The 26967-nt window shown below is 41.7% G+C and overlaps 1 long non-coding RNA gene across 2 annotated transcripts in view; it reads left to right on the top strand.

The window, feature by feature from the left end:
• Positions 1 to 20992: 20992 nt before the first annotated feature.
• The window catches only part of LOC134810525 (uncharacterized), a 381944-nt gene continuing 375969 nt past the window's right edge, over positions 20993 to 26967 (top strand). Inside the window, exon 1 of one of the 2 annotated variants that reach the window (XR_010158813.1) lies at positions 20993 to 21249. This is a non-coding gene — a long non-coding RNA (uncharacterized LOC134810525). The remainder of the gene's footprint in view (positions 21250 to 26967) is intronic. The other variant, XR_010158812.1, reaches the window with a different exon arrangement.

Genomic DNA, 26967 nt, shown 5'->3' with positions numbered 1-26967 from the left:
AAGTCTGGTGTATTGGTCGGCTTAAGCTAAGGTATTCTGGAGTAGCAAATAATGCCTAAATCTCAGTGGCTCAGAACACAGGTTTACTTGTTGTATGAGATGACAAGATCTAGAAACTACTTGTCTGAATTATTAAATATTTATTGAATTCCTATTTGTCATTCTTGTTTTTGTGGGGTAGGGAACATAGATTTTTAAGACATGGCTTCTGGTCTTTGGTAGTTCATTGTAGTGGCAGAAATTATATAGCAGAAGTTCCCCTATCCAATGCAACTGGGATTTGGAGTCTGTCGGTTAATCCAAAATAATGGTGTAAGATTATACCCAGAACAAAAATACACACGTCTTCCAGATCAAATATCAAAACGTCTTTCCGTCGTAAACCAATTTAGTCATGATAAGTCAGCACCACTTGAAAGAGATAGTGGAAAAAAGCAAAGAGATACTGGAAAAATGAAGTTGCTTTACAGTCGAATAAATATATATTGTCATTTCCATAGAGCACAGAAAAAAAAAAAAGAGAATGTTAGACTGAGATTATATGACAAAGAAACAGTCATTCCTAATATCAAGCGTCTTTCTCAGGCTCTTCTAACAACATTTTGTAGGATTTGTAATATGGTGATGAAAATTATTTCTTTGTGTTTAAATTGATGTATAATTGTATATGTTGATGACACAACACAATGTTTTGAAATATGGATACATTATGGAATGTCTAAATCAAGCTAATTAACATACGTTACTGCACATGCAACATTTAATTGTGGTGAGAACATCTAAAATCTACTGTCAGTAATTTTCAAGTATATAATACATTGTTATTAACTATACATATGGTAATTTTTAATTTACATGAATGCTCCTTAATAGCAGGGACCCTGTCTTATTTTTTGTACTCCGTGGCACCAAATCTGTTCTTAGTACAGTGCTCAATAAATGTTTGATGAGCATATGAAAGGATAATTTAATATAACATTAATTATGTGAGTAGAATAATATTCAAAGAGTCAGTTCTCCTTTCTACATGTTTAGCTTTCTCCCAGAGACAGATTTAGGCTTTGGGAGATGGGAGAATCTACCTTGGCTGAATTTCCAAATGACGTGGCCAGCTTTCTTAAAAATGCATTTCTATTCCATTCCATTACGTACTTTGTTATGATCTTTGGCTGTCTTTTTGAACCTTATGACAAATCCTCATGGAGCACATATCTTTGAAAAGGAATGTGTGCCAAGAAGAAGAGAGACAGAATTCCACATGCCACCCCAAGTCTTTTTTCTTTTTTTTTACTGTCTAGAAGGTCAGCTAGAAACCCCAGTTTTGTGGGGAGGAATTTTTCCAAATCTAAAAAGTACTGCCGAACACATCAATCCTATCTCCAGGTTTTTCCTAGAATTTATTTTTTCCCTTATCGGTACATTTAAATCCTGCTGTTTCCAGTGTATTTATTTGCAAAATGGATTTAATTCTGTTCCTGTAAAGGCTTTAGAAAGTCTGTCAGGGGCATATAGGGGCACGCAATGCTTAAGAATGATGTTAAAATTTTAAAAGTGATTTATTTGACCCTGAGGCCAAATGGCACAGCCTGCAAATGTGATAAATCTAGCAAATAAATAAACAAATAAATAAATAAACGTAAATGCCTGTGAGGAGGCCACTGGCCAATAGGCAGCTCTGCAGTTGGCATTTAGTTTTACAAGAGCACTTGTTAATCTCACATGCTCAGGACAGTTATAAGAGTTTCATTTCCTCCCTAGACCTTAGTGCCTCCCAGGTGTGTGGAATAGAACACTTTATTTGAGCCTGGAATTGTGAATGTACTCCCTATAAGAAGATAACTTCATGTATATTGATATCACCAGTAGGGGTTTATTTACCTTGAAGTTAGGAGCCATGACTTACACAGCTCTTTGCACAGAGCTTTTTACACAGTATGTATTCTACAAACATGTATTAAATGAATGAATGATTGCTGTATCTCCAGCACTGGGCACAGTATTTAGCACATGGAAAGCACTCAATAAATGATTGTCACATAAATAAATAAATAAATAAATAAATAAATAAATAAAAGAATTGTGCAAATCACAGTGTCAGCAGGTATTTCTATCTTCAATACTCTTGCATATCAGAGATAGGCAATACTGAGGTCTTTTTGGTGGCTTACTGTTATTATTTGAAAAATTCAGTGTTGAAAGGTACTGAGATAAGGTGCTAGACTGTGGAAGGGGTGGGAGGATGAATGACTAGAGAGAGAAAAAAGAGCAAAATTAAATGTCAAGCTTGCTTGCCTTTCTTTCTTTCTTTCTTTCTTTCTTTCTTTCTTTCTTTCTTTCTTTCTTTCTTTCTTTCTCTCTGTCTCTCTGTCTCTCTCTCTCTCCCCTCCACTCCCCTCCCCTCCCCTTCTCTTCCGTTCCCTTCCCTTCCCTTCTCCTTCCCTTCCCCTTCTTTCCTCCCTCCCTCCCTCCTTCTTTCTTTCCATCCATCCACACACACATATATAAAACTAGCTGTTAAAATTCGTTAATTAGGTCGGGCGCGGTGGCTCACACCCATAATCCCAGCACTTTGGGAGGCTGAGGTGGGCCCTGGGAGGCCAAGGCGGGTGGATAATGAGGTCAGGAGTTTGAGACCAGCCTGATCAACATGGTGAAACCCCATCTCTACTAAAAATACAAAAATTAGCTGGGTGTGGTGGCACGTGCCTGTAGTCCCAGCTACTCTGGAGGCTGAGGCAAGAGAATCGCTTGAACCCAGGAGGCACAGGTTGCAGTGAGCTGAGATCACACCATTGCACTCCAGCCTGGATGACAGAGCGAGACTCTGTCTCAAAAACAAAACAAAACCAAAAAATTTCACTAATTAATGTGGAAAACTATTAAATCTACCTTCCTGTCTGTCTCTATCTTTATCTATGTGTGTTTGGACCCTTCTCCTGAAGCAAGACCCCATAGTTCAACTACTGTTGGGCATTTCCACTTGTATGCCCACAGACAGCCTAATCTCTGTCATTTGTCTTTGAGGGCTGAGCAGTTGGTTTGTCATTTAAGTCAATGGTTTGTTTCCATCTCAGGATCCACCTTGGACAAGGACTTCTCTATTTCAATGACCCTCCCTGACCCCTGTTTTATATAAAATTTTTAATGGGGTCCTTCCTAGGCATGTTGCGGAAGTTATCTATGTAAAACCTCTTACCACCAGTTCTTCTGCTCAAAAGTTTTCAATAGCTTCTCATTATTTATAGGTTAAAATTCAAATACTCCAGCCTGGTTTTAAGATCCTGTGTAACCTCCCTTTGGAACTGTCTTTACTCTATTTTCAAGCCCCCTTCCACCAGGTTTGCCCTTGCTCACCCCTGAGAGGCTGCTGTTCTTTCCATTTCTCCCCAGTGACCCTCACTGATCACCCTGCTACATGCCAAGCTCTTATATAGCATCTCACTTGTTTCTTCACCTGTTTACTAGATGCAGGAATGCCACCCACCTCCCTCTCAGCTGAGCTAAATCTTAATCATCCTTTAAGGCCCATCTCAAATCCTTCCTTCTCTGAGAAGGCTGCCTTGACAATTCCAGTCTATAGTCCTTCCTTCTTTATTTGAGCTCATCCCTTCCAAATTGTATTACTATATTTTTTAATGTTTCTCTTTTCTTCAAATTGCACTGTCTGCTTCCGTGGGGGAAGAATTCTGTCACAGCCTTTTAATGCTTTTTTAGTGCTGATTGCTCGGTGAAATCACTTATTAACTGTGGGCTAATTGATTGTGTAAATACTTTCAACAGTTTGAACCTCATTATTTTCTAAATTTGTATCACTTTAACAATTAGAAAAATGTGCCACCAAGGCACAAATTATCTCTCATACTAAAAATTTAATTATCAGGATCCATGCAGACATTTTTGCACATGGCCATTTAAAACATACATTCACCCTTTTAACTCTCCTTACCCTTTTATTTCTGGAATGCTGGTAAAAAGACATAGCATGAAAATTAGTCAACTTCGGAGACTTGAAAAGATTGAAGAAAAGTCTGCCCAGGACTAAGTCTTTCTCTTGTCTTTTGTGGAATAGTGGAAGGCTCTTAAGGCAAGATCCTTTTTCTCGGCAGGCTAGTCACTTCTCTCCATCGACTAACTGTGCGAGCTTGGATAAATCTCCCAGCTGCTTGTGGTTCATTTTCCTCAGCTTTAAAAAGGGGACGATACCACCAGCTAGGCCTGAGATCGTGTAATGCTCAGGAAAATTTTTTCTAATTTTTTTTTTTTAATTAGAGAGAGGGTCTTACTCTGTTGCCCAGGTTGGCCTTGAACTCCTGGCCTCAAGTGATCCTCCTGCCTCAGCCTCTCAGAGTGCTGGGATTACAGGTGTGAGCCACCATGCTGTTCCAGGAAAATGTTTGAAAACTGTAAAGTACAATTTTGATGTTAGGTTTTATTGTGGAAACTGTCAAATTACCATCTCTCTCACCTTACCACCTTTGTCACCATCTGCCATCAACCCAGTCCTCAAGATGAGAAATGTCCATTGGAGCTGATGACCTCTTATAGGAGCCAGCAATATGGCATTTTCCAAGTGTAAATGGTTCATATGCCATATCTTTTTATTTTGGTATGTTTCAACTTCTGAGAAATTGAGTGGGGCCGATCATTTCTGTCTCTTGCTGCACTGCGATCCCTTCTGGTTTTGTGGCTCCAGCTCCCACTGCTGCTATGGGCTTTTGGATAATAGAAATGTCTCTTTGGAATCGTTAGAGCATTTTAGTTTAACATTGTGAACAGCTGGTCCTGATGTACCATATTTTGTTGAACCTACAATATCATCAATTGTAAAACACACCATCATTTCATAAATCACCAGGAAAGGCAAAAGTGCTGCCAACTTTAAAGCATGACACACTGCTGATTACAAGATGCACCCCTATTTCAGAGTGACTAAAATATGAAAAATGAATGTCTGAGAATTGGTCAAATTACAGCAAGATTATTGCTGCAAACATCTGCTTTGAGTCCTCTGAGCCTGGTCATGGCAGGTGCTGGGGTCTCCCTGCTCCCTGCCCTTGCCTCAACCTCCATTGCAGCCATAGCACTGCTGAGCACCCCTATGCTAAGCTGCAACTGACTGGCCTCTTGCTTCTCCCAGGTCTTTTATCCTGTGAAGGCAGTGGTGGAGTTGCTGGTGGAGACTAAGCAGAGGTGTGCAAAGAATGCAAAGCCCAGGAGATGGGATGCTTTCTGTTATGACCTGGCAATGCATCCTTCAGTCTCCTTTTTGCTATGATAGATCAGTAAGGTTACGGTAGGAAGTTGCCCCAGAGGCAGTCGCTTCCAGCTCCGAGGAGGCACGTTGCCTGGCTTGTATGTTCTCTTTTTTTTTTTTGAGACGGAGCCTCGCTCTGTCACCAGGCTGGAGTGCAGTGGCGCAATCTCGGCTCCCTGCAACTTTGCCTCCGGGTTCAAGCGATTCTCCTGCCTTAGCCTCCCAAGTAGCTGGGATTACAGGTGCATGCCACCACACCCAGCTAATTTTTGTGTGTGTGTGTTTTTTTTTTTAGTAGAGACGGGGTTTCACCATATTGGCCAGGATGGTCTCGATCTCTTGACCTCGTGATCCACCCACCTTGGCCTCCCAAAGTACTGGGATTACAGGCGTGAGCCACTGCGCCCGGCCGGCTTATATGTTTTCTTATCCAGAGGCGCTAGAAGGTCAGGTGCCCATTTGAATTTTTTCCCAGGCCCAAGGAGCTCTTATTTGGTAAGGGTTCATCTTGTAATTACAGATGGGAGGCTGAGAAGTCTCCTTATTTAGTACACCTAGGGGTCATTTTAATTTGGGTTTTACTTCAGGAAAAATAAGGGTTCATCTTAGGTTACTTTCAAAGTGACAAATAACCTGATGCCCTGGCCTTGGGCCTAAGAGCAAAGTGGTTTTCTTTTTTCTCTGAGATAGAATCAGGGCTGGAGGGGGGCCAGAAGGTTCAAAGCTATTTGAAGCAAAAGGCATGATCCCTGCCCTTGTATGTAGGGAGGTAGGATCACCCAGGTTCTCAGGTGTCACCACCAACTGCAGATATTTCAGCACCTCTTTTCCTCCAAACGTCTTGGGTTTCAGACAGGGAGGTAACCAGACCCTTCACATTTGCTACAGTAATGCTGTTTCAGGCCCTGTTCCTTGACCTTAGAAATCACCAGCTCCTCTTGAGGTATTATCACCCTCTGGGGTGAGACATCTACTATCCACATTTTGCTAACAATATTGGGAATAATTTCTAGCTCAAACTCGTCATTGTTTTGTGTGGATCTTGCTTTGGCTAGCAAAGTATGTCATTCTATTGTGGCTGTAGTATTATTGGCTTAACTTACATGATGGATTGGAAGGTCCTGTTGGCATGGTAAGAAGTTACCCCACAAGCAGACCCTTCCAGCTCCACGGAGGCATGTTGTTGGGCTTATATGTCCTCTTATGCTGGAAGACCAGGTGCCCACTTGAAGTTTTTCCCAGCCCTGAGTAGCTCCTATTTGGTAAGGGTTCATCTTGTGACATGTGAATTTAGGAGGCTGAAGATAAGAGGTTTTAATCTCTTCATAGTCTTTCTGTCCACTGTGTGTCTCTGTTCTCTAACCACTTAAGAATGGGGGACTTTCAGAGGCTTTCCAGTCCTATATCAATCAGTCCAAACTCTTCAGCATAACACTCACAGCTGTACTAGCCAGGACTTTTTTAGCTCAAACTAGCTCAAGGCAAAAGGGCATTGAATGACTCATGTAACTGAAAAGTCCAGGGAAGGATCTAGAGCTTCAGGCGTAGGTGGGTCCAGGGGATCACATAATGCTCTCAGGGCTCTCTCTGTCTTTTGCTATATCTTGGTTCCCGGTTCTTCATTGTCATAGCTTCATTTTGCAGAGAGCATCTTTCTAGAAAATGGGAAAGATAACTGCTAACATCCTCAAATTTGTATCCTTTCAACCTTAGATAAAACAGCCATTTCTTTCTTCTGATATCCTTACATTAATCCAGAAAGCCCTGATTGACCCTGCTCTGATCTTGTGTTCACCTCCGGACCAGTCGTTAATGTCTGTTCTAATGATCTTTGTCATTAACGCCTGTTCTAATGATCTTCGTCTGAGCCACGTGCTCACCTCCATGACTGTGGGTGTCTGGACAGTGATGATATCCTCTCTGGGACTGCACACAGTGAAAGAGCAGCTCTCTAAAGACAGTATGGATGGTAGACAGACAAACACCAGGTGTTCTCTATCAAGGTCTTTTACTCCTTGGCTCTTTCTACTTGCCCAGCTCCTCCTAGGACTTCCCTAGACTCATACCTACCAAACACATTGGACGACTTCATGCGATGAAAACCTGCCTTCATCTTAACACCTTATTTTCTTTATTTTCTATGCTGTTTGGATTTTTTTTTCTTTTTTTCTTTTTTTTTGAGACGGAGTCTCACTCTATCGCCCAGGCTGGAGTGCGATGGGGCGATATCGGCTCGCTGCAAGCTCCACCTCCCGGGTTCACTCCCGTCTCCTGCCTCAGCCTCCCGAGTAGCTGGGACTACAGGCGCCCGCCACCATGCCTGCTAATATTTTGTATTTTTAGTAGAAATGGGGTTTCACCATGTTAGACAGGATGGTCTCGATCTTCTGACCTTGTGATCTGCCTGCCTCGGCCTCCCAAAGTGCTGGGATTACAGGCATGAGCCACCGCGCCGGCCTTGGATTTTTTTTTCTTCCCCTTCTATACTTACCAAAATTTTTCTCAGTCTTCGAGGCTTAATCAAAATGCTGCTTCCTTCAAAACCCTTACCTGTACTTCAAGTTCTTCCACTTTGCCACCAAAGGATTTGGCTGATAAAACTTTTAGAGAGTTTGTTTATTCTCCCCTCTATTTGGAGTTACTTGTTTACATGTCTACAATGTCAAGATTGCTCTAAGCATCTAGTAATCTCATAGGAGATAGGCAATAAACATTTGTTGGTTGGAGAAGCATTCTTTCAAGGTCTTTTTTTGAGAGGATTCAATGTATTAAATCTACCCAAATGCGTGCGCGCGCACACACACACACACACACACACACACACACACTCAGGCTCCATATATATAATATCTGCTTAATGATACACACATAGGACTTTTGTATATTCCCAGTAATACACTGGGAATAACACTGTTAGCTTAGTTACAAGCACATTGTCTTACTGGTGACTTTTTAATCTCTGGGTTAGGGAGGATGATGAGTTGTGAATGGGGTTGTAGGAGAAAATGTATCAAGTGAAAAAACCTGGGAGTGCTGTAGGAATGAATGCAGGACTGACATGCATCCTCCCTGGAGAAAGAGGAGGAGCTAGGGGAAGGAAGTTGAGCATAATGGCAAGAATGCAGCCTCCAGGGTAGAAATCGGGTTCTGCTACTTGTTAGCTATGTGATCTTGGACAAGTTGACTAACGTCTGTGTGCCTCAGTCTCTTCTTTGTAAAGCAGTGATACTAGAGTATTTATGTTATAGGACTTTTATGAGAATAAAACAAGATAATGCATGTGGAATACTTGACACAGTACCTGGCTTCTAATAGGGGCTCATGTAGAAGCTTGGCTCCCCCAGCCTCAGAGCCAAGGTACAAGTAAGGTACCTGTTTTTTGTTTTTCAGGGTAGTCATGTCAGTCACATTGTGTGAGTCTATACTGGGAATGCATAAAAGGACACTCTCAGTTCTGACTGTAGCTACCTGGATAACAGTGTTACTGTCTAATGACCAGAATGATGGATGCACTGAGAGGGTGGAATATGTGGATGGTTAGAGGTCAGTTATCTCAGTTGAGAGCAACACTGGCAGCAGCAGTTTTTATTTCCACTGCATCTGAAATGTGCAGTCAGCCTGCAGAGCAAGGGGCAGAAGCCCCCTTTGACCACATGACACCCAGTGTGTGGAGGATCCCCTGTCCCTGGTTGAAGGGTCTACCGGTTGAGGGGAGGAAACCAAGCCATTTTATGAATAAACTCTGTGCCTATTTATAATAGCATAATTGTAGACGCTACAGGAAAGGAATCCCAGAATAGAGCCTACTGCTAGGTGAGACAACTCCAGGAACTCTGCTTTTTATTACCCCTTTTATGATGCCCATTATCCCCTGTATTCAAATGCTTTTCATGTTTGTATAGAACAGCTACAATGCTTCACCCAGACCAATGCACATCCCATGGAGAGGAAGACACATATGTGATTCATTTTCTTCAGGATGAAGTTTACGGATTTACCTAAGGACCCAAGAATGTTGTGAGGTCATTTTTCAAAGTGCAACAGGTGGTGTGGTGATTATCGATTGGCGGGCTCACCTTGTCTTCCACTAATTGGCTATGGGTTTGCATTTCCAACCAGTGACCTACTATGTTAATAATGCGACGGAATCTTTAAGGAGGCAGAGGAAGCAGCACTGCTTTACTAGTAAACAGATGGCCGTGAACATGCATATTCCCTGTGCAGCAGTTCTGGATACCAGGAGAGATGCCCTAATGAGCCAAAGCTTCCCTGAATGATAGAATATGTGGGCATAGGGTCAGGTTGGGGGGCACTTTAATTGTTATCTAGGCAGGTGAGCCATTTTACCAACGAAGAACCAAAGAAGCAACACTGACTGTCCACAACTCGCAAAGCACTTTATTTTTCTTTTCACATTAAGATTTATCACATTGCATTGTGATTACCTGTGTGTCTATCCCTCTGTATCAGGTCAGAGTCTTTCTGCTGCAAGTACTGAAAACTCAGCTCAAATTATTTTCATCAAAACAAACAAACAAACAAAAAAAGGACGTTATTGACTCAGTAACCAAATGTTTAGTTGGCTCCAGTCTCTCCATTTCTCAGTCCCACCTTCCTCCACACTGGCTCCATTGTTCTGGCATGCTTTAACTGGTGAGGACAAGTGGCTGCCACTAGCCTAGACATAGATTGTCACAGCTCCAAATCCAGAGGGGAAAAAGAGGACCTTCTCTCTGCCAGACTGGTTCAGATGGGCTCAGAAGCACTCCTGAACCAATCTTGTGGCTCTGATTGGCTGGGCCTAGGGTAGATGCCTATGAAGCTGTGCATGGAGTCTGTCCTATCTAAACTGTAATGACTGAGACTAGGAGGAAGATAGGTCCGCAAATCATATTTGGGGAACCATTATTAGAAGAAGGAAGAATGGATGCTGGGTAATGCAGAAAAAAAAGCCATTGCCCTCCCTGCCTAGAACTTGAGTTTTCCTATAGAAGAACAACGTCTGAGACTGGGCGTGGTGGCTCACTCCTGTAATCCCAGCACTTTGGGAGGCCGAGGTGGGCGGATCACGAGGTCAGGAGTTTGAGACAAGCCTGGCCAAGATGGTGAAACCCCGTCTCTACTAAAAATTAAAAAAAAAATAGCCAGGCGTGGTGGTGCGTGCCTGTAATCCCAGCTACTCGGGAAGCTGAGGCAGGAGAATCACCTGCACCCAGGAGGCAGAGGTTGCAGTGAGCCGAGATCGTGCCACCGCACTCCAGCCTGGGCGATGGAGTGAGACTGTCTCAAAAAAAAAAAAAAAAAAAAAAAACAACTACCTGGTGCTCATGCCCAGAAATGGATATCCTTACATTAATCCAGAAAGTCCTGATTGACCCTGCTCTGATCTTGTGTTCACCCCCGGACCAGTCATTAATGTCTGTTCTAATGATCTTCGTCTGAGCCACGTGCTCACCTCCATGACTGTGGGTGTCTGGACAGTGATGATATCCTCTCTGGGACTGCACACAGTGAAGGAGCAGCTCTCTAAAGACAGTATGGATGGTAGACAGACAAGCACCAGGTGTTCTCTATCAAGGTCTTTTACTCCTTGGCTCTTTCTACTTGCCCAGCTCCTCCTAGAACTTCCCTAGACTCATACCTACCGAACACATTGGATTACTTCATGTGATGAAAACCTGCCTTCATCTTAACACCTTATTTTCTTTACTTTCTATGCTGTTTGGATTTTTTTTGTTTTTCTTTTTGAGATGGAGTCTCGCTCTGTTGCCCAGGCTGGAGTGCAGTGGCAACATCTCGGCTCACTGCCCGCTCTGCCTTCCAGGTTCATGCCATTCTCCTGCCTCAGCCTCCCGAGTAGCTGGGACTACAGGCGCCCGCCACCATGCCCGGCTAATATTTTGTATTTTTAGTAGAGTTGGGGTTTCACCGTGTTAGCTAGGATGGTCTCGATCTCCTGACCTCATGATCCGCCTGCCTTGGCCTCCCAAAGTGCTGGGATTACAGGCGTGAGCCACCACGCCCGGCTGGCTCATGATCTTCTCAAGTAGGCCCCTGTGTGTGTTGTTCCCCTCTTATGTCCACGTGTTCTCATCATTTAGTTCCCACTTATAAGTGAGAACATGCGGTATTTGGTTTTCTGTTCCTGTGTTAGTTTGTTAAGGACAATGTGAGCTGAATTCTTAGTGCGGTGCTGTCTCTTCCATGCTGTCCCCTATTAGTGACATGGTTGTTCTAGAAAGGTTGGGAATCATCTATGTTTTTAGCGTTTTATCCCTTCCATTTAAATCATTTATTTAGAGAAAATATTCCAACTTAGCTGTTCAAAGTCAGAAATTTCAAAGTTTTTGGTTTGGGCCAGTGGACTTAGGCAAATTGATTGGCACTTTGGTAACTCTTGGGTAACTTATTGATATACCAAATCTGTAATTATACCAGGGAGCCAACTGGCTAACCACGTGTGCACTGCATGCCTCTTATGAGCCTCCTCAGCCTCTCTCAGCTCTGTCCCCAGGCTCTCAGCTGCTCACCCTACTCAGCTCCTGCTGTGTTGAAACTCTGTGGGGACCCATGTCTTTCTACAGCCTGATGCCATTTGGTTAACACACCTGAGCTCCCGGGTTCTCCCACATTCTCCCAAACTTGATGAAATGACACTTGGCAGGGCATCGGCTCTGTCAGAGGGGCCAGATGGTGCAACCTGGAAGTGTAGGGACATAATTCCCTGTGGTATGTGCTTTGATCAATGGCAAACAGGAGATGGGAGGGAACCTGGAGGACCAATTCCCTCTCCTTCCTTCCTCAGTGGACTCCTGCGTCTCTTTAGGCCCATTGTGAAGTAATGGCCAGCATATTCATGCATCACTTTGCATTGCTTTTTATCCTTCCCTGCTTCACTTCTCTTTCTTTCACTTTCGTTGCTCTGGGATTGCACCTCCCATAGAAAGCACTGGGATGGAATTCCTGCTTCAGCTCTGTTTTCTAGGAGAACTGGGCTAACATAGGATTATTTTGTTTTCATATGACATTTTCTCTAAAAGCTGCTGAAAAAATTTTTAAGTTCAATCATCTTGATTTGCTCTGATAAAATAGCATTTCTATTTCTCTGTAAGATGGATAAACTGAGGCACATAGAGGATGCAACTGTTCAAAATTACAGGCTTAATCATGGATCCATTGAAACACAGAATCCAGGTTTTCTGTCTTCCCATCAGATACTCTACACCCAATCACATTTTAGGTCTGGGTCTGCACACACAAAGTACAGAGAATAATTGGGACAATTATCCTAATCATTCAAGCCAAGCAACCAAACCTAAAATAGCTGCATAATTGAATTCAATGTTTCCATTTCACATTGGACCTCTGAAAACAGCCAAAGACAAGTTACTAGAATCTTGCCATTATGTTGTTATAAATGCTACTGGTGTTAGTGGGTATGTATTTTTAAACAGTTGATTCCATGTCTTAAAATATTTTGCCTTCTGTGCCACATTCCTTTGCTTTTTAACTAATGGAGATGAAAATAAAGTTATAGTAAAGATAATACACTTTTCACAATAGGGGAAATGCCATAATTATAAATAAAACCTTTTAGATTTGCCCAGAAGTGTACTATAAACATGAACGTAAGGTTAATTAGTAAGTGGACATTTTTGTGCCTCGGTGTCATAATGATTTCAAAGTGACTCCTTGCTATTGCTTTGTATTTGTTTCAAATGAGTTTTTTATTTTTATTTTTTTAATTTGAATTTAAATTGAAATTAATTTGAAATTATACCCTAATAGGTATAGAAAACCAGTAATAAAGAGGACTGTAATACAAAACAAATTTTGGTACTGGGATATGTTCTAAACCGAACCTAAAAGGAAAGCTTTATTTGTTTCTGGTCTTTTCTGTGTGTGGTAGTTGATAGTTACAGTCGGGCAAGTGTGGGCTTGCATTCTTCTGTTACATGTAAGATCCTACTCTCAAGTATTTTTAAAGCACCCCTGAGGAACTGACACTCAGGTTACAATGGTTTAATCATGTTACTGTTGTCAGATGTCACAAAGTACATTTGTCTAGAAAAGGCAATGCATCAACCTAGCACAGAAGCCACTTCTGCACATTAGCCACCAGAATTGGAAATGTCAAGCCAATATTAAGGGCACACTATGTTTTTTGAACCCATTTAAGAGTACATGAGTGGTGAACCGTTACAGAAAAATAGCCAATTAGATAAGCATTTAAAGCAGAAAAATCTCAGTTTTGGTGAAATGTACATCTAAAAGAACTGAAGAAAAAATTTAATTTACTTGATGTTTACAAACATGTCAGAATGGAGAAGTTGGTTTTAGGTTCTTGGTTGGCTCCCACCTTGGATTTTGATTTTCCCTGTGGCCTAAATCATAGAAGAAACAAGAAGAAAGACTAAGGCTTCATGGAAGATCATTCCCAGGAACTCAACAATAGGCTACAAGTACATTTTATCATGGCAAAACTGAGATGAAATATTATTCATGTTATATGGATAGGAATTGGAGATGACAGTGACTTGGCCAAGGTGTACAAGACTGTTAGGAAGAAAGGAGTGGCATCTTTCAGTGTCATGAGTTTGTAGCTTACACCATTATCACCGCTCAACATTCACAGTAAGAATTCCACATTCACATATTTAACTACCAAGACTAGGAAACAGGTCAGGTATTAATCAATTCTTATAGAAAATTGGGCATTTAAAATATTCTCAAGTTGTGTGGAACAAATAGAAACCAGAATGAGCTAGCTTCTTTCTTAGTTCTTTATTTCCAGAGTCTTTGAAGAAACTTGGATATTTCAAAAAGCATCTTTCCCAGGAAAGAGGAGGAGGGTCTGGAAAGGAATAAGAATTGTGAATTTAGCATCAGTAGATAAAGAAATGAATGCCTGTGAGGCAAGAAAACTGAGGTTTGGACCTTGGAGCAACCTTCTAAAACAAAGATCTTCTGTCAAAGATTCTTAACGCCCACTCCTGTTAAAGTTATAATAAAAAATACCATGAAATTCAGTGAAATACGTTCATTTTCAACACACAAACGGTGCTAGGCTTTCAGTCCTGATTAGAGGCATGTTTTCCTAGGACGGCTGAAGTCATTGTGTCGAGTGAGAATTTGCTTCTTCACAAAAGGCTAACCACATTTTAGTATAAATGATGTCAGTTTCTAAATGCATAAAAGGCAATAAAGCTTAAAAGTTAGAAAAAAAGATTATGAAACAGAATTCGTTTGACAATTCATTCCTTCAGGCTATGGAGGCACCATGATACCAATTTCATTTGTGAAAAAGTTAAAACTTTTTCTCATTGCTTTGTTTAAGCATTAATCAGATGTCAACATCTTGAGAAAAGTCATCTGTGGCTGGCTCAGCACTCTCTGGGTGCTGCTCTGACCCACCTTTGGGCTCAGTGGCTTTCTCAACCCAGTGGATGAATGGACCTTTCAAAGATGATCCTTAGTAACCTGAGAGACAGGCATAACCATCTTTATTTCTCATCTTTTCCTTTATTCTCTCTGTTTTTTCCTTCCATTCCTTCTCCTTCTATATTTAAGAACAACACAAGAGTTTGGAGGTTAAAGGGCACAACATTTTGTAAACCAGCCAGTCATATAAAAGAAACAAGGTACTTCATAAATATTTGGATTAGATTTATAGTCTCCACTGTCATTAAGAGGGCACTGGGTACTCCACAGTCCTAACCAGAGGTAACTTCACCTTTAGCTTGGCTTCTCTTAGCTGAGTTCCTTTTTAAAAAGCCAGTCTTCTCCTGTATAGTGATTATTCTTGTAAAGTCATGATATTATAATCCATGGGATTTAGGAAAGTAAAGTGAAGATTAAAGTGCCTGGGTATCTTTGATCACAAGTCTAAGATCATTGCTGAGGATCAAAGTCTTAACTTGGGAAAATTTAGCCTCATTACTGTTTTGAGGTCTGACAGCTGTCTCTGTGCTTTTAATAGATCAATTCCATTCATCTATTCAAATGAGCTCTTCCAAATGCTTCCTTGATGTGCCAAGAACACACTTCTCATCTGTGTAGTTTTGTTATTTAAGGATGATACATTGGATTTTTTTCAGTCAATCATTTTGGTTATTCTGACACTTTCTGTATACCATGTCCTTCAAAGTTATTTTTGTTTTATCAAGAGATTTCTTTGTGTGGCTAACAGAAAATGGTGCATAATTGTAACAATAATGAAGCTTTATATATCTTTGCACATGGGCATATGTGACATTTTAGAAATTCATAACATTCTGAGGAACATATTGGTGCCATCCTCATAAGATTTGTGTCCATGGGGATGCTAGGTGATCATTCAAGTCCTTACTTTCTATCGCATTCTGGAGATGGACTAAAAGTTGTAACACCAACACCAAGTGGCATGTTATGTATTTATATTTGTGAATTAGAATTTTCCTGAGTTGGGGAGGTGCATGGCAAGCATGTCTTTCTTGGCCTCATAGTTTGCATGAATGAAATGGAAAGATGGAATGGTGGTGCTTATGATGGATTTTATTGCTATAATACGAACCTGAGTAATGTTAATTAAGATTAATTAGGATTAAGCTAATTTACAGTGGGGGGGAATCTACTCACAGAAATAAGAACAAATTGTCTAAACTTACATATATTTACTAAATAGTAGGAACTATTTATTTAGCTAAAATTAAACTGTAACAGGTTTGGTTGAAGATTACCCACAACGTAACCAGTCAAGGGGAAATACTGTAAGGATAAAAATTCAACCAAGGGCCAGGTGCAGTGGCTCACGGCTGTAATCCCAGCACTTTGGGAGGCTGAGGCGGGTGGATCACGAGGTCAGGAGATCGAGACCATCCTGGCTAACACGGTGAAACCCCGTCTCTACTAAAAATACAAAAAATTAGCTGGGCGTGGTGGCAGGCGCCTGTAGTCTCAGCTACTTGGGAGGCTGAGGCAGGAGAATGGCGTGAACCCAGGAGGTGGAGCTTGCAATGGGCCCAGATGGCGCCACTGCTCTCCAGCCTGGGCAACAGAGCAAGACTCCACCTCAAAGAAAAAAAAAATTCAAATAAGATGTTACACAATGAATACTATACGCATCACTGTTTTGAGGGCTCAAAGGACCCTTTAATTCTTCCCTAGCACAATGGAAAGAAAAACAGGAGAGGCACAGTACCTAATATAATAGATGTTGGAACACAAGGCCAGAGAGAACTATGTAGAATCTCAGGTGGCATAAACAGCCAGGAATTGCTTGAGAAAGCGGTAAACAAAGACAGTTGTCTTTCCAGCAAAGGCAATTCAATATTCAGATCTTAGACTATTGGGCCTTCAATTGAGAAGCTTTTGGAAACCACTGACTATGGTAAGGCCTGAAGTGTGAGGATCTGAAGTCTTTGTGGAAGATACAAAGGGAATGGATGGGGTTACCAGACATTGGATGGTGACACGGAGCCCCAGGATGGGAATCTGTGCCACCACTCAGCATCCAGGAGCTCCAAAGCATCTGCTTATTTGGGGCTACTCCAGGTGGTGTTTTCAAGATAATTCATCCTGAGTGAAATGTTCCCAATAGCCTTTGATCCAGCGACTAAAGTCTCTTTTTGGTGATGCCCCAGGAGGTGAGAGCACTTTGTGTATATCCCTGGTGGCCTGCCCAATTCCTTAGGTTGGTTTCTTCTCTGCTTCAGTAATGAAAATGTGCAGCAATAACCAAAGACCTGCAAAGCAATGTGGAAATATTCACTCATTAGTGAACTATCAGTGCCTCCCATGACTGCTGCCATTTCTATCCATGCAGATGGCAAAGGGCTGGCTTCTGAGTGTGTCTTCCTGAGGCTGCAGAGCAGGAAGGTGACAATCACATTAACCTCTCTCTCCCTCGCATCATCCTGTCCATTTGCTCCTCTCTGCATATACTCCCAGTGCCAAAAATCTAGTTAATTCTGAATTTCCCCAGGCAGTGTCTTCATTTAGGTAGTGCATATCCAAGGCCCAGCATCTGGGTGTCTAAAATCAGTATATTGCCATGTAGACAGATTTTAGCCACCCCAGATGGAGTTTATGCTCAGGAAGTGTTGGACCTTAGCAGAGCTTTCAGACTTAAGGAAGAAAAAAGATCGACTTTACCACCTTGGCAGCATGGAGACAGCTTTATGTACATGTTCTTACAGGGTTTGGCTAAACATTTTGTACGGTTCGGGTGGAACATGTGAAGAACTGTAATAGAAGCAGAAGCGTTGCAACACGATGGCCCGACCATGGGGGCTTGGCAGCAACTTGCTCCAGCTCTCAGTTTGGTACAAAGTGCTATCATTACCATTTGGAAGCAGCTCCCTGTAATGTGAAAACACTTCCAGGGAAATGCCAGGAATCACAAACACAGCCTTTACAGAATGCAGAGACAACCACTATCTTTGCAGGTGGCCATTGGTGGCCCGGATCTGCCTCCCCAAGTCTTAGGCAGAATCTGGAGTGGACAGGAGGGAGTTGAGGGCAGGGAGGGGGTAAAGATATTTTCCCCAGTCCAGCCAGAAAGCTCGGGTAAACGGGCCCTTCCTTTGTACTCTTGGGTCTTCTGTGTGATCAGCTGAGGCTGAGGAATCTTTGGGGCAAACTCAAGGCAGCTGTGTAAGTCAGGCCTTGGGGAAAGCGGGGAGCAACGCAGAAAAACAGAGCAGTGGGAAGTGGTTGCTTGGTGCTGAGTTTGGCTTAAAGTGTTGAGCTGTGCTTGAGCCTTCAGGCGCCAAGCAAAACTCCAGGGGAATGAAACCCACAGCAACCCAAACAAGGTTAAGGCTGAGCAGGAGGCCGTCTGTGGGGCCACACTGCTCTTCACACGCGGCCTGTGCAGGCCTTTCGGTGGATGGAGACCTTTCACTGCAAATCGGGTTTCTTTGGACCCATCTGAGCCAGAGTCGTTGAATGTGTTCAGTCACGACTCGGTTTTTCCCAGAAGCAGAACCCCCTTCTCACACCCAAGACCATGTCCTTGGCTGGCAAGTTATTATTTACCTCGTAGCCGAGCCAGGCAAGGGAGCCCGGGGTTGTTTTCGTGAAAAAATTCACACTGGGATTGAGATGTGGGGATGGGTTGTAAAAGGAAAATATGAACAGAGATTTGGAGTCGAGACTCTGAGACTCTGTTGGGGTGAACTCCCCCCTCCATAAGAGTCCTAGAAAAACAGAGGCGATGTCGTCATAGCAGCTGCTGATGGCCTGACAGACAGTTTCCGCAGCGCTACATGAGGCCCTTTGGTGTCTCTGTCAGGAGATTGGCAGCTGAATGACACCAATGAGGCCGGGCCTGTATTCCCTCTGGGAATGCCGCCCTAATTGATAGACAGAAGGCAAAGAGGAGGATTGTTTTTGAACCTGAAAAGAAACCCCTTTTTTTCTCCCGAAAGCTCATGCCCCCACTCTCCACAGCTCTATTTTCCCCTCCCCCCGACACTTTTTTTGGAAGGTGTTTTGTTCCAGGGCAGTTACAGAGCTTAATGGAACTGAATGACTTTTACCCTTCACAATCTGTCAGTCAAAGCCTGACTCCAGGACTGTTAAATAAAGTCCTTTCAGAGGCAGACAGGAGAGGAATGTGTCAGTCAGGCAACAGACCCTGTTGTGTTTTAATCTGTCAGAGGGCTGATGAGGAGAGCAGCGGGCCCCAGGCAGGGCACATTCCCAGCAGCCCGAAGAGGCCTTGACAAACCCAGGTGTGGAGCCGGAAAGTCCCCCGACTCCAGCATTCTTGAGGTGTGGACTCAGAGCCCCCAGGCACTCGGGTTTGCAATCAACTGTGAGATGTTTGGGCAAATTTTCAGCACAGGTTTCATACTAAGCATTTTAAACATAAAACCAACCACTAAGTGCTGGGTATCCGTACGAGGCATGGCTTTCAAATTAATACACTGCTTAGCTGAAAATTCAGCAGACAGTAATGTTCTTGCTGAGGGGCCTTCAGGTAGACTCCAATTCCAAACCAATTTTGTCTAGCCACTTTCCCTTCACATTATATGACAATCCATTAATCTTGCCCATTAACTTAAAATTGCTGGGCAATTTTTTTGCAGAGTTCTCAACAGTTGCTTTTGTTCACTATAGATTCAGAGCGTTACATAAAAAATGTCCACCATTAGACATACTAATGACCAATTCCTTATGTTTGGGTGACATTTCCTTTAAGGGGTTTCAAAAAAAAGTTGGAAAAGGATGAGAGTAGAGTGGAAATAGGGTGGAGGGAGTGGGGAAGTTGATTTTTAAACAAACGGGGTTTGTTTTTATCAGCGTGCAGGAGAAAAAGCTACAAAATACCAATACAGATATTTTTACCCAGGGCTGAAGGCCTGGGTGTTCAGGCAGGAAAGGCATCCCCTTGCCGCAGATGAGTGGCAGTGGGTCTGGCAGGGAAGGAGGTCTGCAGAGCCTCAGCCCTGAGGGTTGTTTGGGCTCAGGATAAACTTGAGTATGTTATTTATTACTTGCCTGTTTTCTTGCCTCTCCTCAGGAGATTTTGTATAAAACAAGAGCAATCTTCCCTACTTCCCCCCGGCCCTGCAGTTTTCTTTTCTTTGACATGCCTACCTTCTACCTCCCAACACACTTCCCAAATTAGTCAGTTAGCAAAATTTTGTTTCTTTTCTTTTCTCTTTTTTATCCCCTGCTCAGGTCTAGGTATTGGGGTGTCCATCTTCCAGCAGCTCCTGGGACCACTCGCGTTACATTGGTGTATTAGGCAATGAAAAATTCCCCTTCTTCTCTCCTTCCATCCCTCTCTAGCCAAAAGTGTAAACTTTGTGTTTTTTTCTAACCATGGGCATGGGCCCCTAGGTATAAACCTGTTTTAGACAGACTAAACTGAAATTTGAAAGGCCTCTGGCGTAGACTGATAAACTTTGTCAAGCTGAAGTAGGTCTAAAGATGTTAAAATAAATATGGCACACTCTCTGTTACTAAAGCTAAACAATTTCCGAAGAAATGAATTTTCAGCATTTTACCCCCATCTATGAAATTAGAGAATCACGATGGACTAAATGGGAAGGGATTAACAACAAAGCAAAAGCACGATAACTTATTTCTATACTGAGGTGGAGAAAGAAAGTCTTTTCTCAAATGATAATCAGGTTCTGTGAGCTATCTTAGAGCCTGCAGTGCCTCAAGTTGTTTAGAAGGGACTATCGGTTAGATTTTATGCCCATGGAAAACTTCATGGGAACAATATTCCTCTAGAATAGTAATGAAGTCTTCAGCTTCATTCCAAAAATATGTGCTCTGAGGCTTCCTGAGTCCATCCTTCACTGGTTATTAACGATCTGGCACACTTTATAAAAAAGCCATGTTTTATAAATGAAAAGTTCACTTTCTGCCTGCCTGCCATTCCTTCTCTCAGCCTAAAACAAACATCCTATTCGGGTACTGCCGGGAAACACTGGAGCCTTCTAAACAAGGGAAACATTTTTTTTCTCTTATCCCCGAGACTTAAAATGGATGCCACGGCTTCTGTTTTTAACATTAATAGCTACGCAAACACTTGCAAGCGAAAGCGTGCAGCTGATAAAAATACTTCTTAAAATGGCAGCGTGTTCTCTAGTGGGGGAAAAACACTTCAGATAAAGCTCTTAATCCTCCCATTTCTTCACAGGTGACACTCAAAAAATTGCTCTGGTTAGAAAGCAAATAAACATACACACAAACCAAAAAATACAAATAAACCAAAATCCTACGTGTTGCTCTGGCAGCTCCCAAATTCAGTCCATAAAAGCACGGTTAGGAGCAAACAGCTTTTCAATTTCCCTGTGTCCTTTCCTATGGCTGTGGTTGGAGAGACGTAGAGAGAGGCTGCTGTGAAGTCACAATCCAGCCACACGGCATTGATCCTGTCATGGCTGGTGTGGTTGTGCCCACACGTGACCTGAACATCCTTCCCACTCAGTACCAAATACAGTCAATTCTGTGGCTTGATGGTGCGTGGACATAACATTCAGATATTGCCCATGGTAAGTTTGTCAGCCTTCATACTTAAATAATGCCTGCAAAACATCTGTCCTGCTGGGCTTTCATTAGGATGGTTGCTAAATCTTTTGTCTTAGATGGATGCTCTAAGAAACACAATTTCCTTTCTGGAGTTGCATGCAGAAACAACTGAAAACTACATCTGAAAGTCTGCTTGATAATGCTTAAATTCTTTCTATTTTTTGGACTGATTAAGATTTGAAATTCCTTTTTCAAATCTATTTTAATATTCAGAAACGTAAGTGTCAGTTACACAAATAGCACACTCTTGGAGTTTTAGCTGAAGATCTCCAAACCAGATTACCCAAAGACTTGAGGGGCCATCTCTACAGGAAGATCAGGGGAAAACTAAACCCAAGTTTGTAAACTAGTAAATCAGTAACTAAGGGTTGGAAACAGAGTCAGAGCCTTGGCCTGGCCATCCATTTCCTTCATTATTAGTTCTTGTGTGATTTTTAGTCGAATTAGATCATCTTTGTGATTAATTATTTGTAATAATAATAATTCTGGTAATAATTATTAATGATAATATAATGTATTGATTATATGTTATTTGTATGATAATAACATGTGCTAAGTGCATTCCTCATGCATTCCGTATATTATTTAAAAGACAAAAGCCTCCTCTTTGAAACAATGTTTATGGTGGCTAAGAGCCTGGCCTTGGGTGACAACTGCTCCCTGCCTGTGATGCTCAGCTATCACATTGGGGTAATAATAGCATGGACTTCACAAGTTGGTTGTGTAACTAAATGAGTTAGTATTTGGAAAGCCCAGGGAAGTATTCCTGGTCCACCACAGGTGCTGTATAAGTGTTAATACTATTATTATTGTTTTGTTCTACTGTGTAGCCTACATGAATAACGTGAGGGTAGCTTCCACCAATTAGGAACAGCATTCTTTTTTTTTTTTTTTTTTTATACTTTAAGTTTTAGGGTACATGTGCACATTGTGCAGGTTAGTTACATATGTATACATGTGCCATGCTGGTGCACTGCACCCACTAACTCGTCATCTAGCATTAGGTATATCTCCCAATGCTATCCCTTCCCCCTCCCCCCACCCCACAACAGTCCCCAGAGTGTGATGTTCCCCTTCCTGTGTCCATGTGATCTCATTGTTCAATTCCCACCTATGAGTGAGAATATGCGGTGTTTGGTTTTTTGTTCTTGCGATAGTTTACTGAGAATGATGTTTTCCAATTTCATCCATGTCCTTACAAAGGACATGAACTCATCATTTTTTTATGGCTGCATAGTATTCCATGGTGTATATGTGCCTCATTTTCTTAATCCAGTCTATCATTGTTGGACATTTGGGTTGGTTCCAAGTCTTTGCTATTGTGAATAATGCCGCAATAAACGTACGTGTGCATGTGTCTTTATAGCAGCATGATTTATAGTCCTTTGGGTATATACCCAGTAATGGGATGGCTGGGTCAAATGGTATTTCCAGTTCTAGATCCCTGAGGAATCGCCATACTGACTTCCACAATGGTTGAACTAGTTTACAGTCCCACCAACAGTGTAAAAGTGTTCCTATTTCTCCACATCCTCTCCAGCACCTGTTGTTTCCTGACTTTTTAACGATTGCCATTCTAACTGGTGTGAGATGGTATCTCATTGTGGTTTTGATTTGCATTTCTCTGATGGCCAGTGATGATGAGCATTTTTTCATGTGTTTTTTGGCTGCATAAATGTCTTCTTTTGAGAAGTGTCTGTTCATGTCCTTCGCCCACTTTTTGATGGGGTTGTTTGTTTTTTTCTTGTAAATTTGTTTGAGTTCATTGTAGATTCTGGATATTAGCCCTTTGTCAGATGAGTAGGTTGCAAAAATTTTCTCCCATTTTGTAGGTTGCCTGTTCACTCTGATGGTAGTTTCTTTTGCTGTGCAGAAGCTCTTTAGTTTAATTAGATCCCATTTGTCAATTTTGTCTTTTGTTGCCATTGCTTTTGGTGTTTTAGACATGAAGTCCTTGCTCAAGCCTATGTCCTGCATGGTAATGCCTAGGTTTTCTTCTAGGGTTTTTATGGTTTTAGGTCTAATGTTTAAGTCTTTAATCCATCTTGAATTGATTTTTGTATAAGGTGTAAGGAAGGGATCCAGTTTCAGCTTTCTACATATGGCTAGCCAGTTTTTCCAGCACCATTTATTAAATAGGGAATCCTTTCCCCATTGCTTGTTTTTGTCAGGTTTGTCAAAGATCAGATAGTTGTAGATGTGTGGCATTATTTCTGAGGGCTCTGTTCTGTTCCATTGATCTATATCTCTGTTTTGGTACCAGTACCATGCTGTTTTGGTTACTGTAGCCTTGTAGTATAGTTTGAAGTCAGGTAGCGTGATGCCTCCAGCTTTGTTCTTTTGGCTTAGGATTGACTTGGCGATGCGGGCTCTTTTTTGGTTCCATATGAACTTTAAAGTAGTGTTTTCCAATTCTGTAGCTTGATGGGGATGGCACTGAATCTGTAAATTACCTTGGGCAGTATGGCCATTTTCACGATATTGATTCTTCCTACCCATGAGCATGGAATGTTCTTCCATTTGTTTGTGTCCTCTTTTATTTCCTTGAGCAGTGGTTTGTAGTTCTCCTTGAAGAGGTCCTTCACATCCCTTGTAAGTTGGATTCCTAGGTATTTTATTCTCTTTGAAGCAGTTGTGAATGGGAGTTCACTCATGATTTGGCTCTCTGTTTGACTGTTGTTGGTGTATAAGAATGCTTGTGATTTTTGTACATTGATTTTGTATCCTGAGACTTTGCTGAAGTTGCTTATCAGCTTAAGGAGATTTTGGGCTGAGACAACGGGGTTTTCTAGCTATACAATCATGTCATCTGCAAACAGGGGCAATTTGACTTCCTCTTTTCCTAATTGAATACCCTTTATTTCCTTCTCCTGCCTAATTGCCCTGGCCAGAACTTCCAACACTATGTTGAATAGGAGTGGTGAGAGAGGGCATCCCTGTCTTGTGCCAGTTTTCAAAGGGAATGCTTCCAGTTTTTGCCCATTCAGTATGATATTGGCTGTGGGTTTGTCATAGATAGCTCTTATTATTTTGAAATACGTCCCATCAATACCTAATTTATTGAGAGTTTTTAGCATGAAGGGTTGTTGAATTTTGTCAAAGGCTTTCTCTGCATCTATTGAGATAATCATGTGGTTTTTGTCTTTGGCTCTGTTTATATGCTGGATTACATTTATTGATTTGCATATATTGAACCAGCCTTGCATCCCAGGGATGAAGCCCACTTGATCATGGTGGATAAGCTTTTGGATGTGCTGCTGGATTCGTTTTGCCAGTATTTTATTGAGGATTTTTGCATCAATGTTCATCAAGGATATTGGTCTAAAATTCTCTTTTTTGTGTGTGTGTCTCTGCCTGGCTTTGGTATCAGAATGATGCTGGCCTCAAAAAAGGGGTTAGGGAGGATTCCCTCTTTTTTTATTGATTGGAATAGTTTCAGAAGGAATGGTACCAGTTCCTCGTTGTACCTCTGGTAGAACTCAGCTGTGAATCCATCTGGTCCTGGACTCTTTTTGGTTGGTAAGCTATTGATTATTGCCACAATTTCAGATCCTGTTATTGGTCTATTCAGAGATTCAACTTCTTCCTGGTTTAGTCTTGGGAGAGTGTATGTGTCGAGGAATTTATCCATTTCTTCTAGATTTTCTAGTTTATTTGTGTAGAGGTGTTTGTAGTATTCTCTGATGGTAGTTTGTATTTCTGTGGGATCGGTGGTGATATCCCCTTTATCATTTTTTATTGCGTCTATTAGATTCTTCTCTCTTTTCTTCTTTATTAGTCTTGCTAGCAGTGTATCAATTTTGTTGATCCTTTCAAAAAACCAGCTCCTGGATTCATTAATTTTTTGAAGGGTTTTTTGTGTCTCTATTTCCTTCAGTTCTGCTCTGATCTTAGTTATTTCTTGCCTTCTGCTAGCTTTTGAATATGTTTGCTCTTGCTTTTCTAGTTCCTTTAATTGTGATGTTAGGGTGTCAATTTTGGATCTTTCCTGCTTTCTCTTGTGGGCATTTAGTGCTATAAATTTCCCTCTACACACTGCTTTGAATGCATCCCAGAGATTCTGGTATGTTGTGTCTTTGTTCTCATTGGTTTCAAAGAACATCTTTATTTCTGCCTTCATTTCGTTATGTACCCAGTAGTCATTCAGGAGCAGGTTGTTCAGTTTCCATGTAGTTGAGCGATTTTGAGTGAGTTTCTTAATCCTGAGTTCTAGTTTGATTGCATTGTGGTCTGAGAGATAGTTTGTTATAATTTCTGTTCTTTTACATTTGCTGAGGAGAGCTTTACTTCCAAGTATGTGGTCAATTTTGGAATAGGTGTGGTGTGGTGCTGAAAAAAATGTATATTCTGTTGATTTGGGGTGGAGAGTTCTGTAGATGTCTATCAGGTCCACTTGGTGCAGAGCTGAGTTCAATTCCTGGGTATCCTTGTTGACTTTCTGTCTCATTGATCTGTCTAATGTTGACAGTGGGGTGTTAAAGTCTCCCATTATTAATGTGTGGGAGTCTAAGTCTCTTTGTAGGTCACTCAGGACTTGCTTTATGAATCTTGGTGCTCCTGTATTGGGTGCATATATATTTAGGATAGTTAGCTCTTCTTGTTGAATTGATCCCTTTACCATTATGTAATGGCCTTCTTTGTCTCTTTGGATCTTTGTTGGTTTAAAGTCTGTTTTATCAGAGACTAGGATTGCAACCCCTGCCTTTTTTTGTTTTCCATTTGCTTGGTAGATCTTCCTCCATCCTTTTATTTTGAGCCTGTGTGTGTCTCTGCTCGTGAGATGGGTTTCCTGAATACAGCACACTGATGGGTCTTGACTCTTTATCCAATTTGCCAGTCTGTGTCTTTTAATTGGAGCATTTAGTCCATTTACATTTAAAGTTAATATTGTTATGTGTGAATTTGATCCTGTCATTATGATGTTAGCTGGTTATTTTGCTCATTAGTTCATGCAGTTTCTTCCTAGTCTCGATGGTCTTTACATTTTGGCATGATTTTGCAGTGGCTGGTACCGGTTGTTCCTTTCCATGTTTAGCGCTTCCTTCAGGAGCTCTTTTAGGGCAGGCCTGGTGGTGACAAAATCTCTCAGCATTTGCTTGTCTGTAAAGTATTTTATTTCTCCTTCACTTATGAAGCTTAGTTTGGCTGGATATGAAATTCTGGGTTGAAAATTCTTTTCTTTAAGAATGTTGAATATTGGCCCCCACTCTCTTCTGGCTTGTAGGGTTTCTGCTGAGAGATCCGCTGTTAGTCTGATGGGCTTCCCTTTGAGGGTAACCCGACCTTTCTCTCTGCCTTCCCTTAACATTTTTTCCTTCAATTCAACTTTGGTGAATCTGACAATTATGTGTCTTGTAGTTGCTCTTCTCAAGGAGTATCTTTGTGGCGTTCTCTGTATTTCCTGAATCTGAACGTTGGCCTGCCTTGCTAGATTGGGGAAGTTCTCCTGGATAATATCCTGCAGAGTGTTTTCCAACTTGGTTCCATTCTCCCCATCACTTTCAGGTACACCAATCAGACGTAGATTTGGTCTTTTCACATAGTCCCATATTTCTTGGAGGCTTTGCTCATTTCTTTTTATTCTTTTTTCTCTAAACTTCCCTTCTTGCTTCATTTCATTCATTTCATCTTCCATCGCTGATACCCTTTCTTCCAGTTGATCACATCGGCTCCTGAGGCTT

The sequence above is a fragment of the Pan troglodytes genome, chromosome 6, assembly GCF_028858775.2.
Source record: "Pan troglodytes isolate AG18354 chromosome 6, NHGRI_mPanTro3-v2.0_pri, whole genome shotgun sequence".
Classification (NCBI taxonomy): domain Eukaryota; kingdom Metazoa; phylum Chordata; class Mammalia; order Primates; family Hominidae; genus Pan; species Pan troglodytes.
The sequence above is the reverse complement of the archived record's forward strand: the minus strand, read 5'-3'. Positions and strand labels throughout refer to the sequence as shown.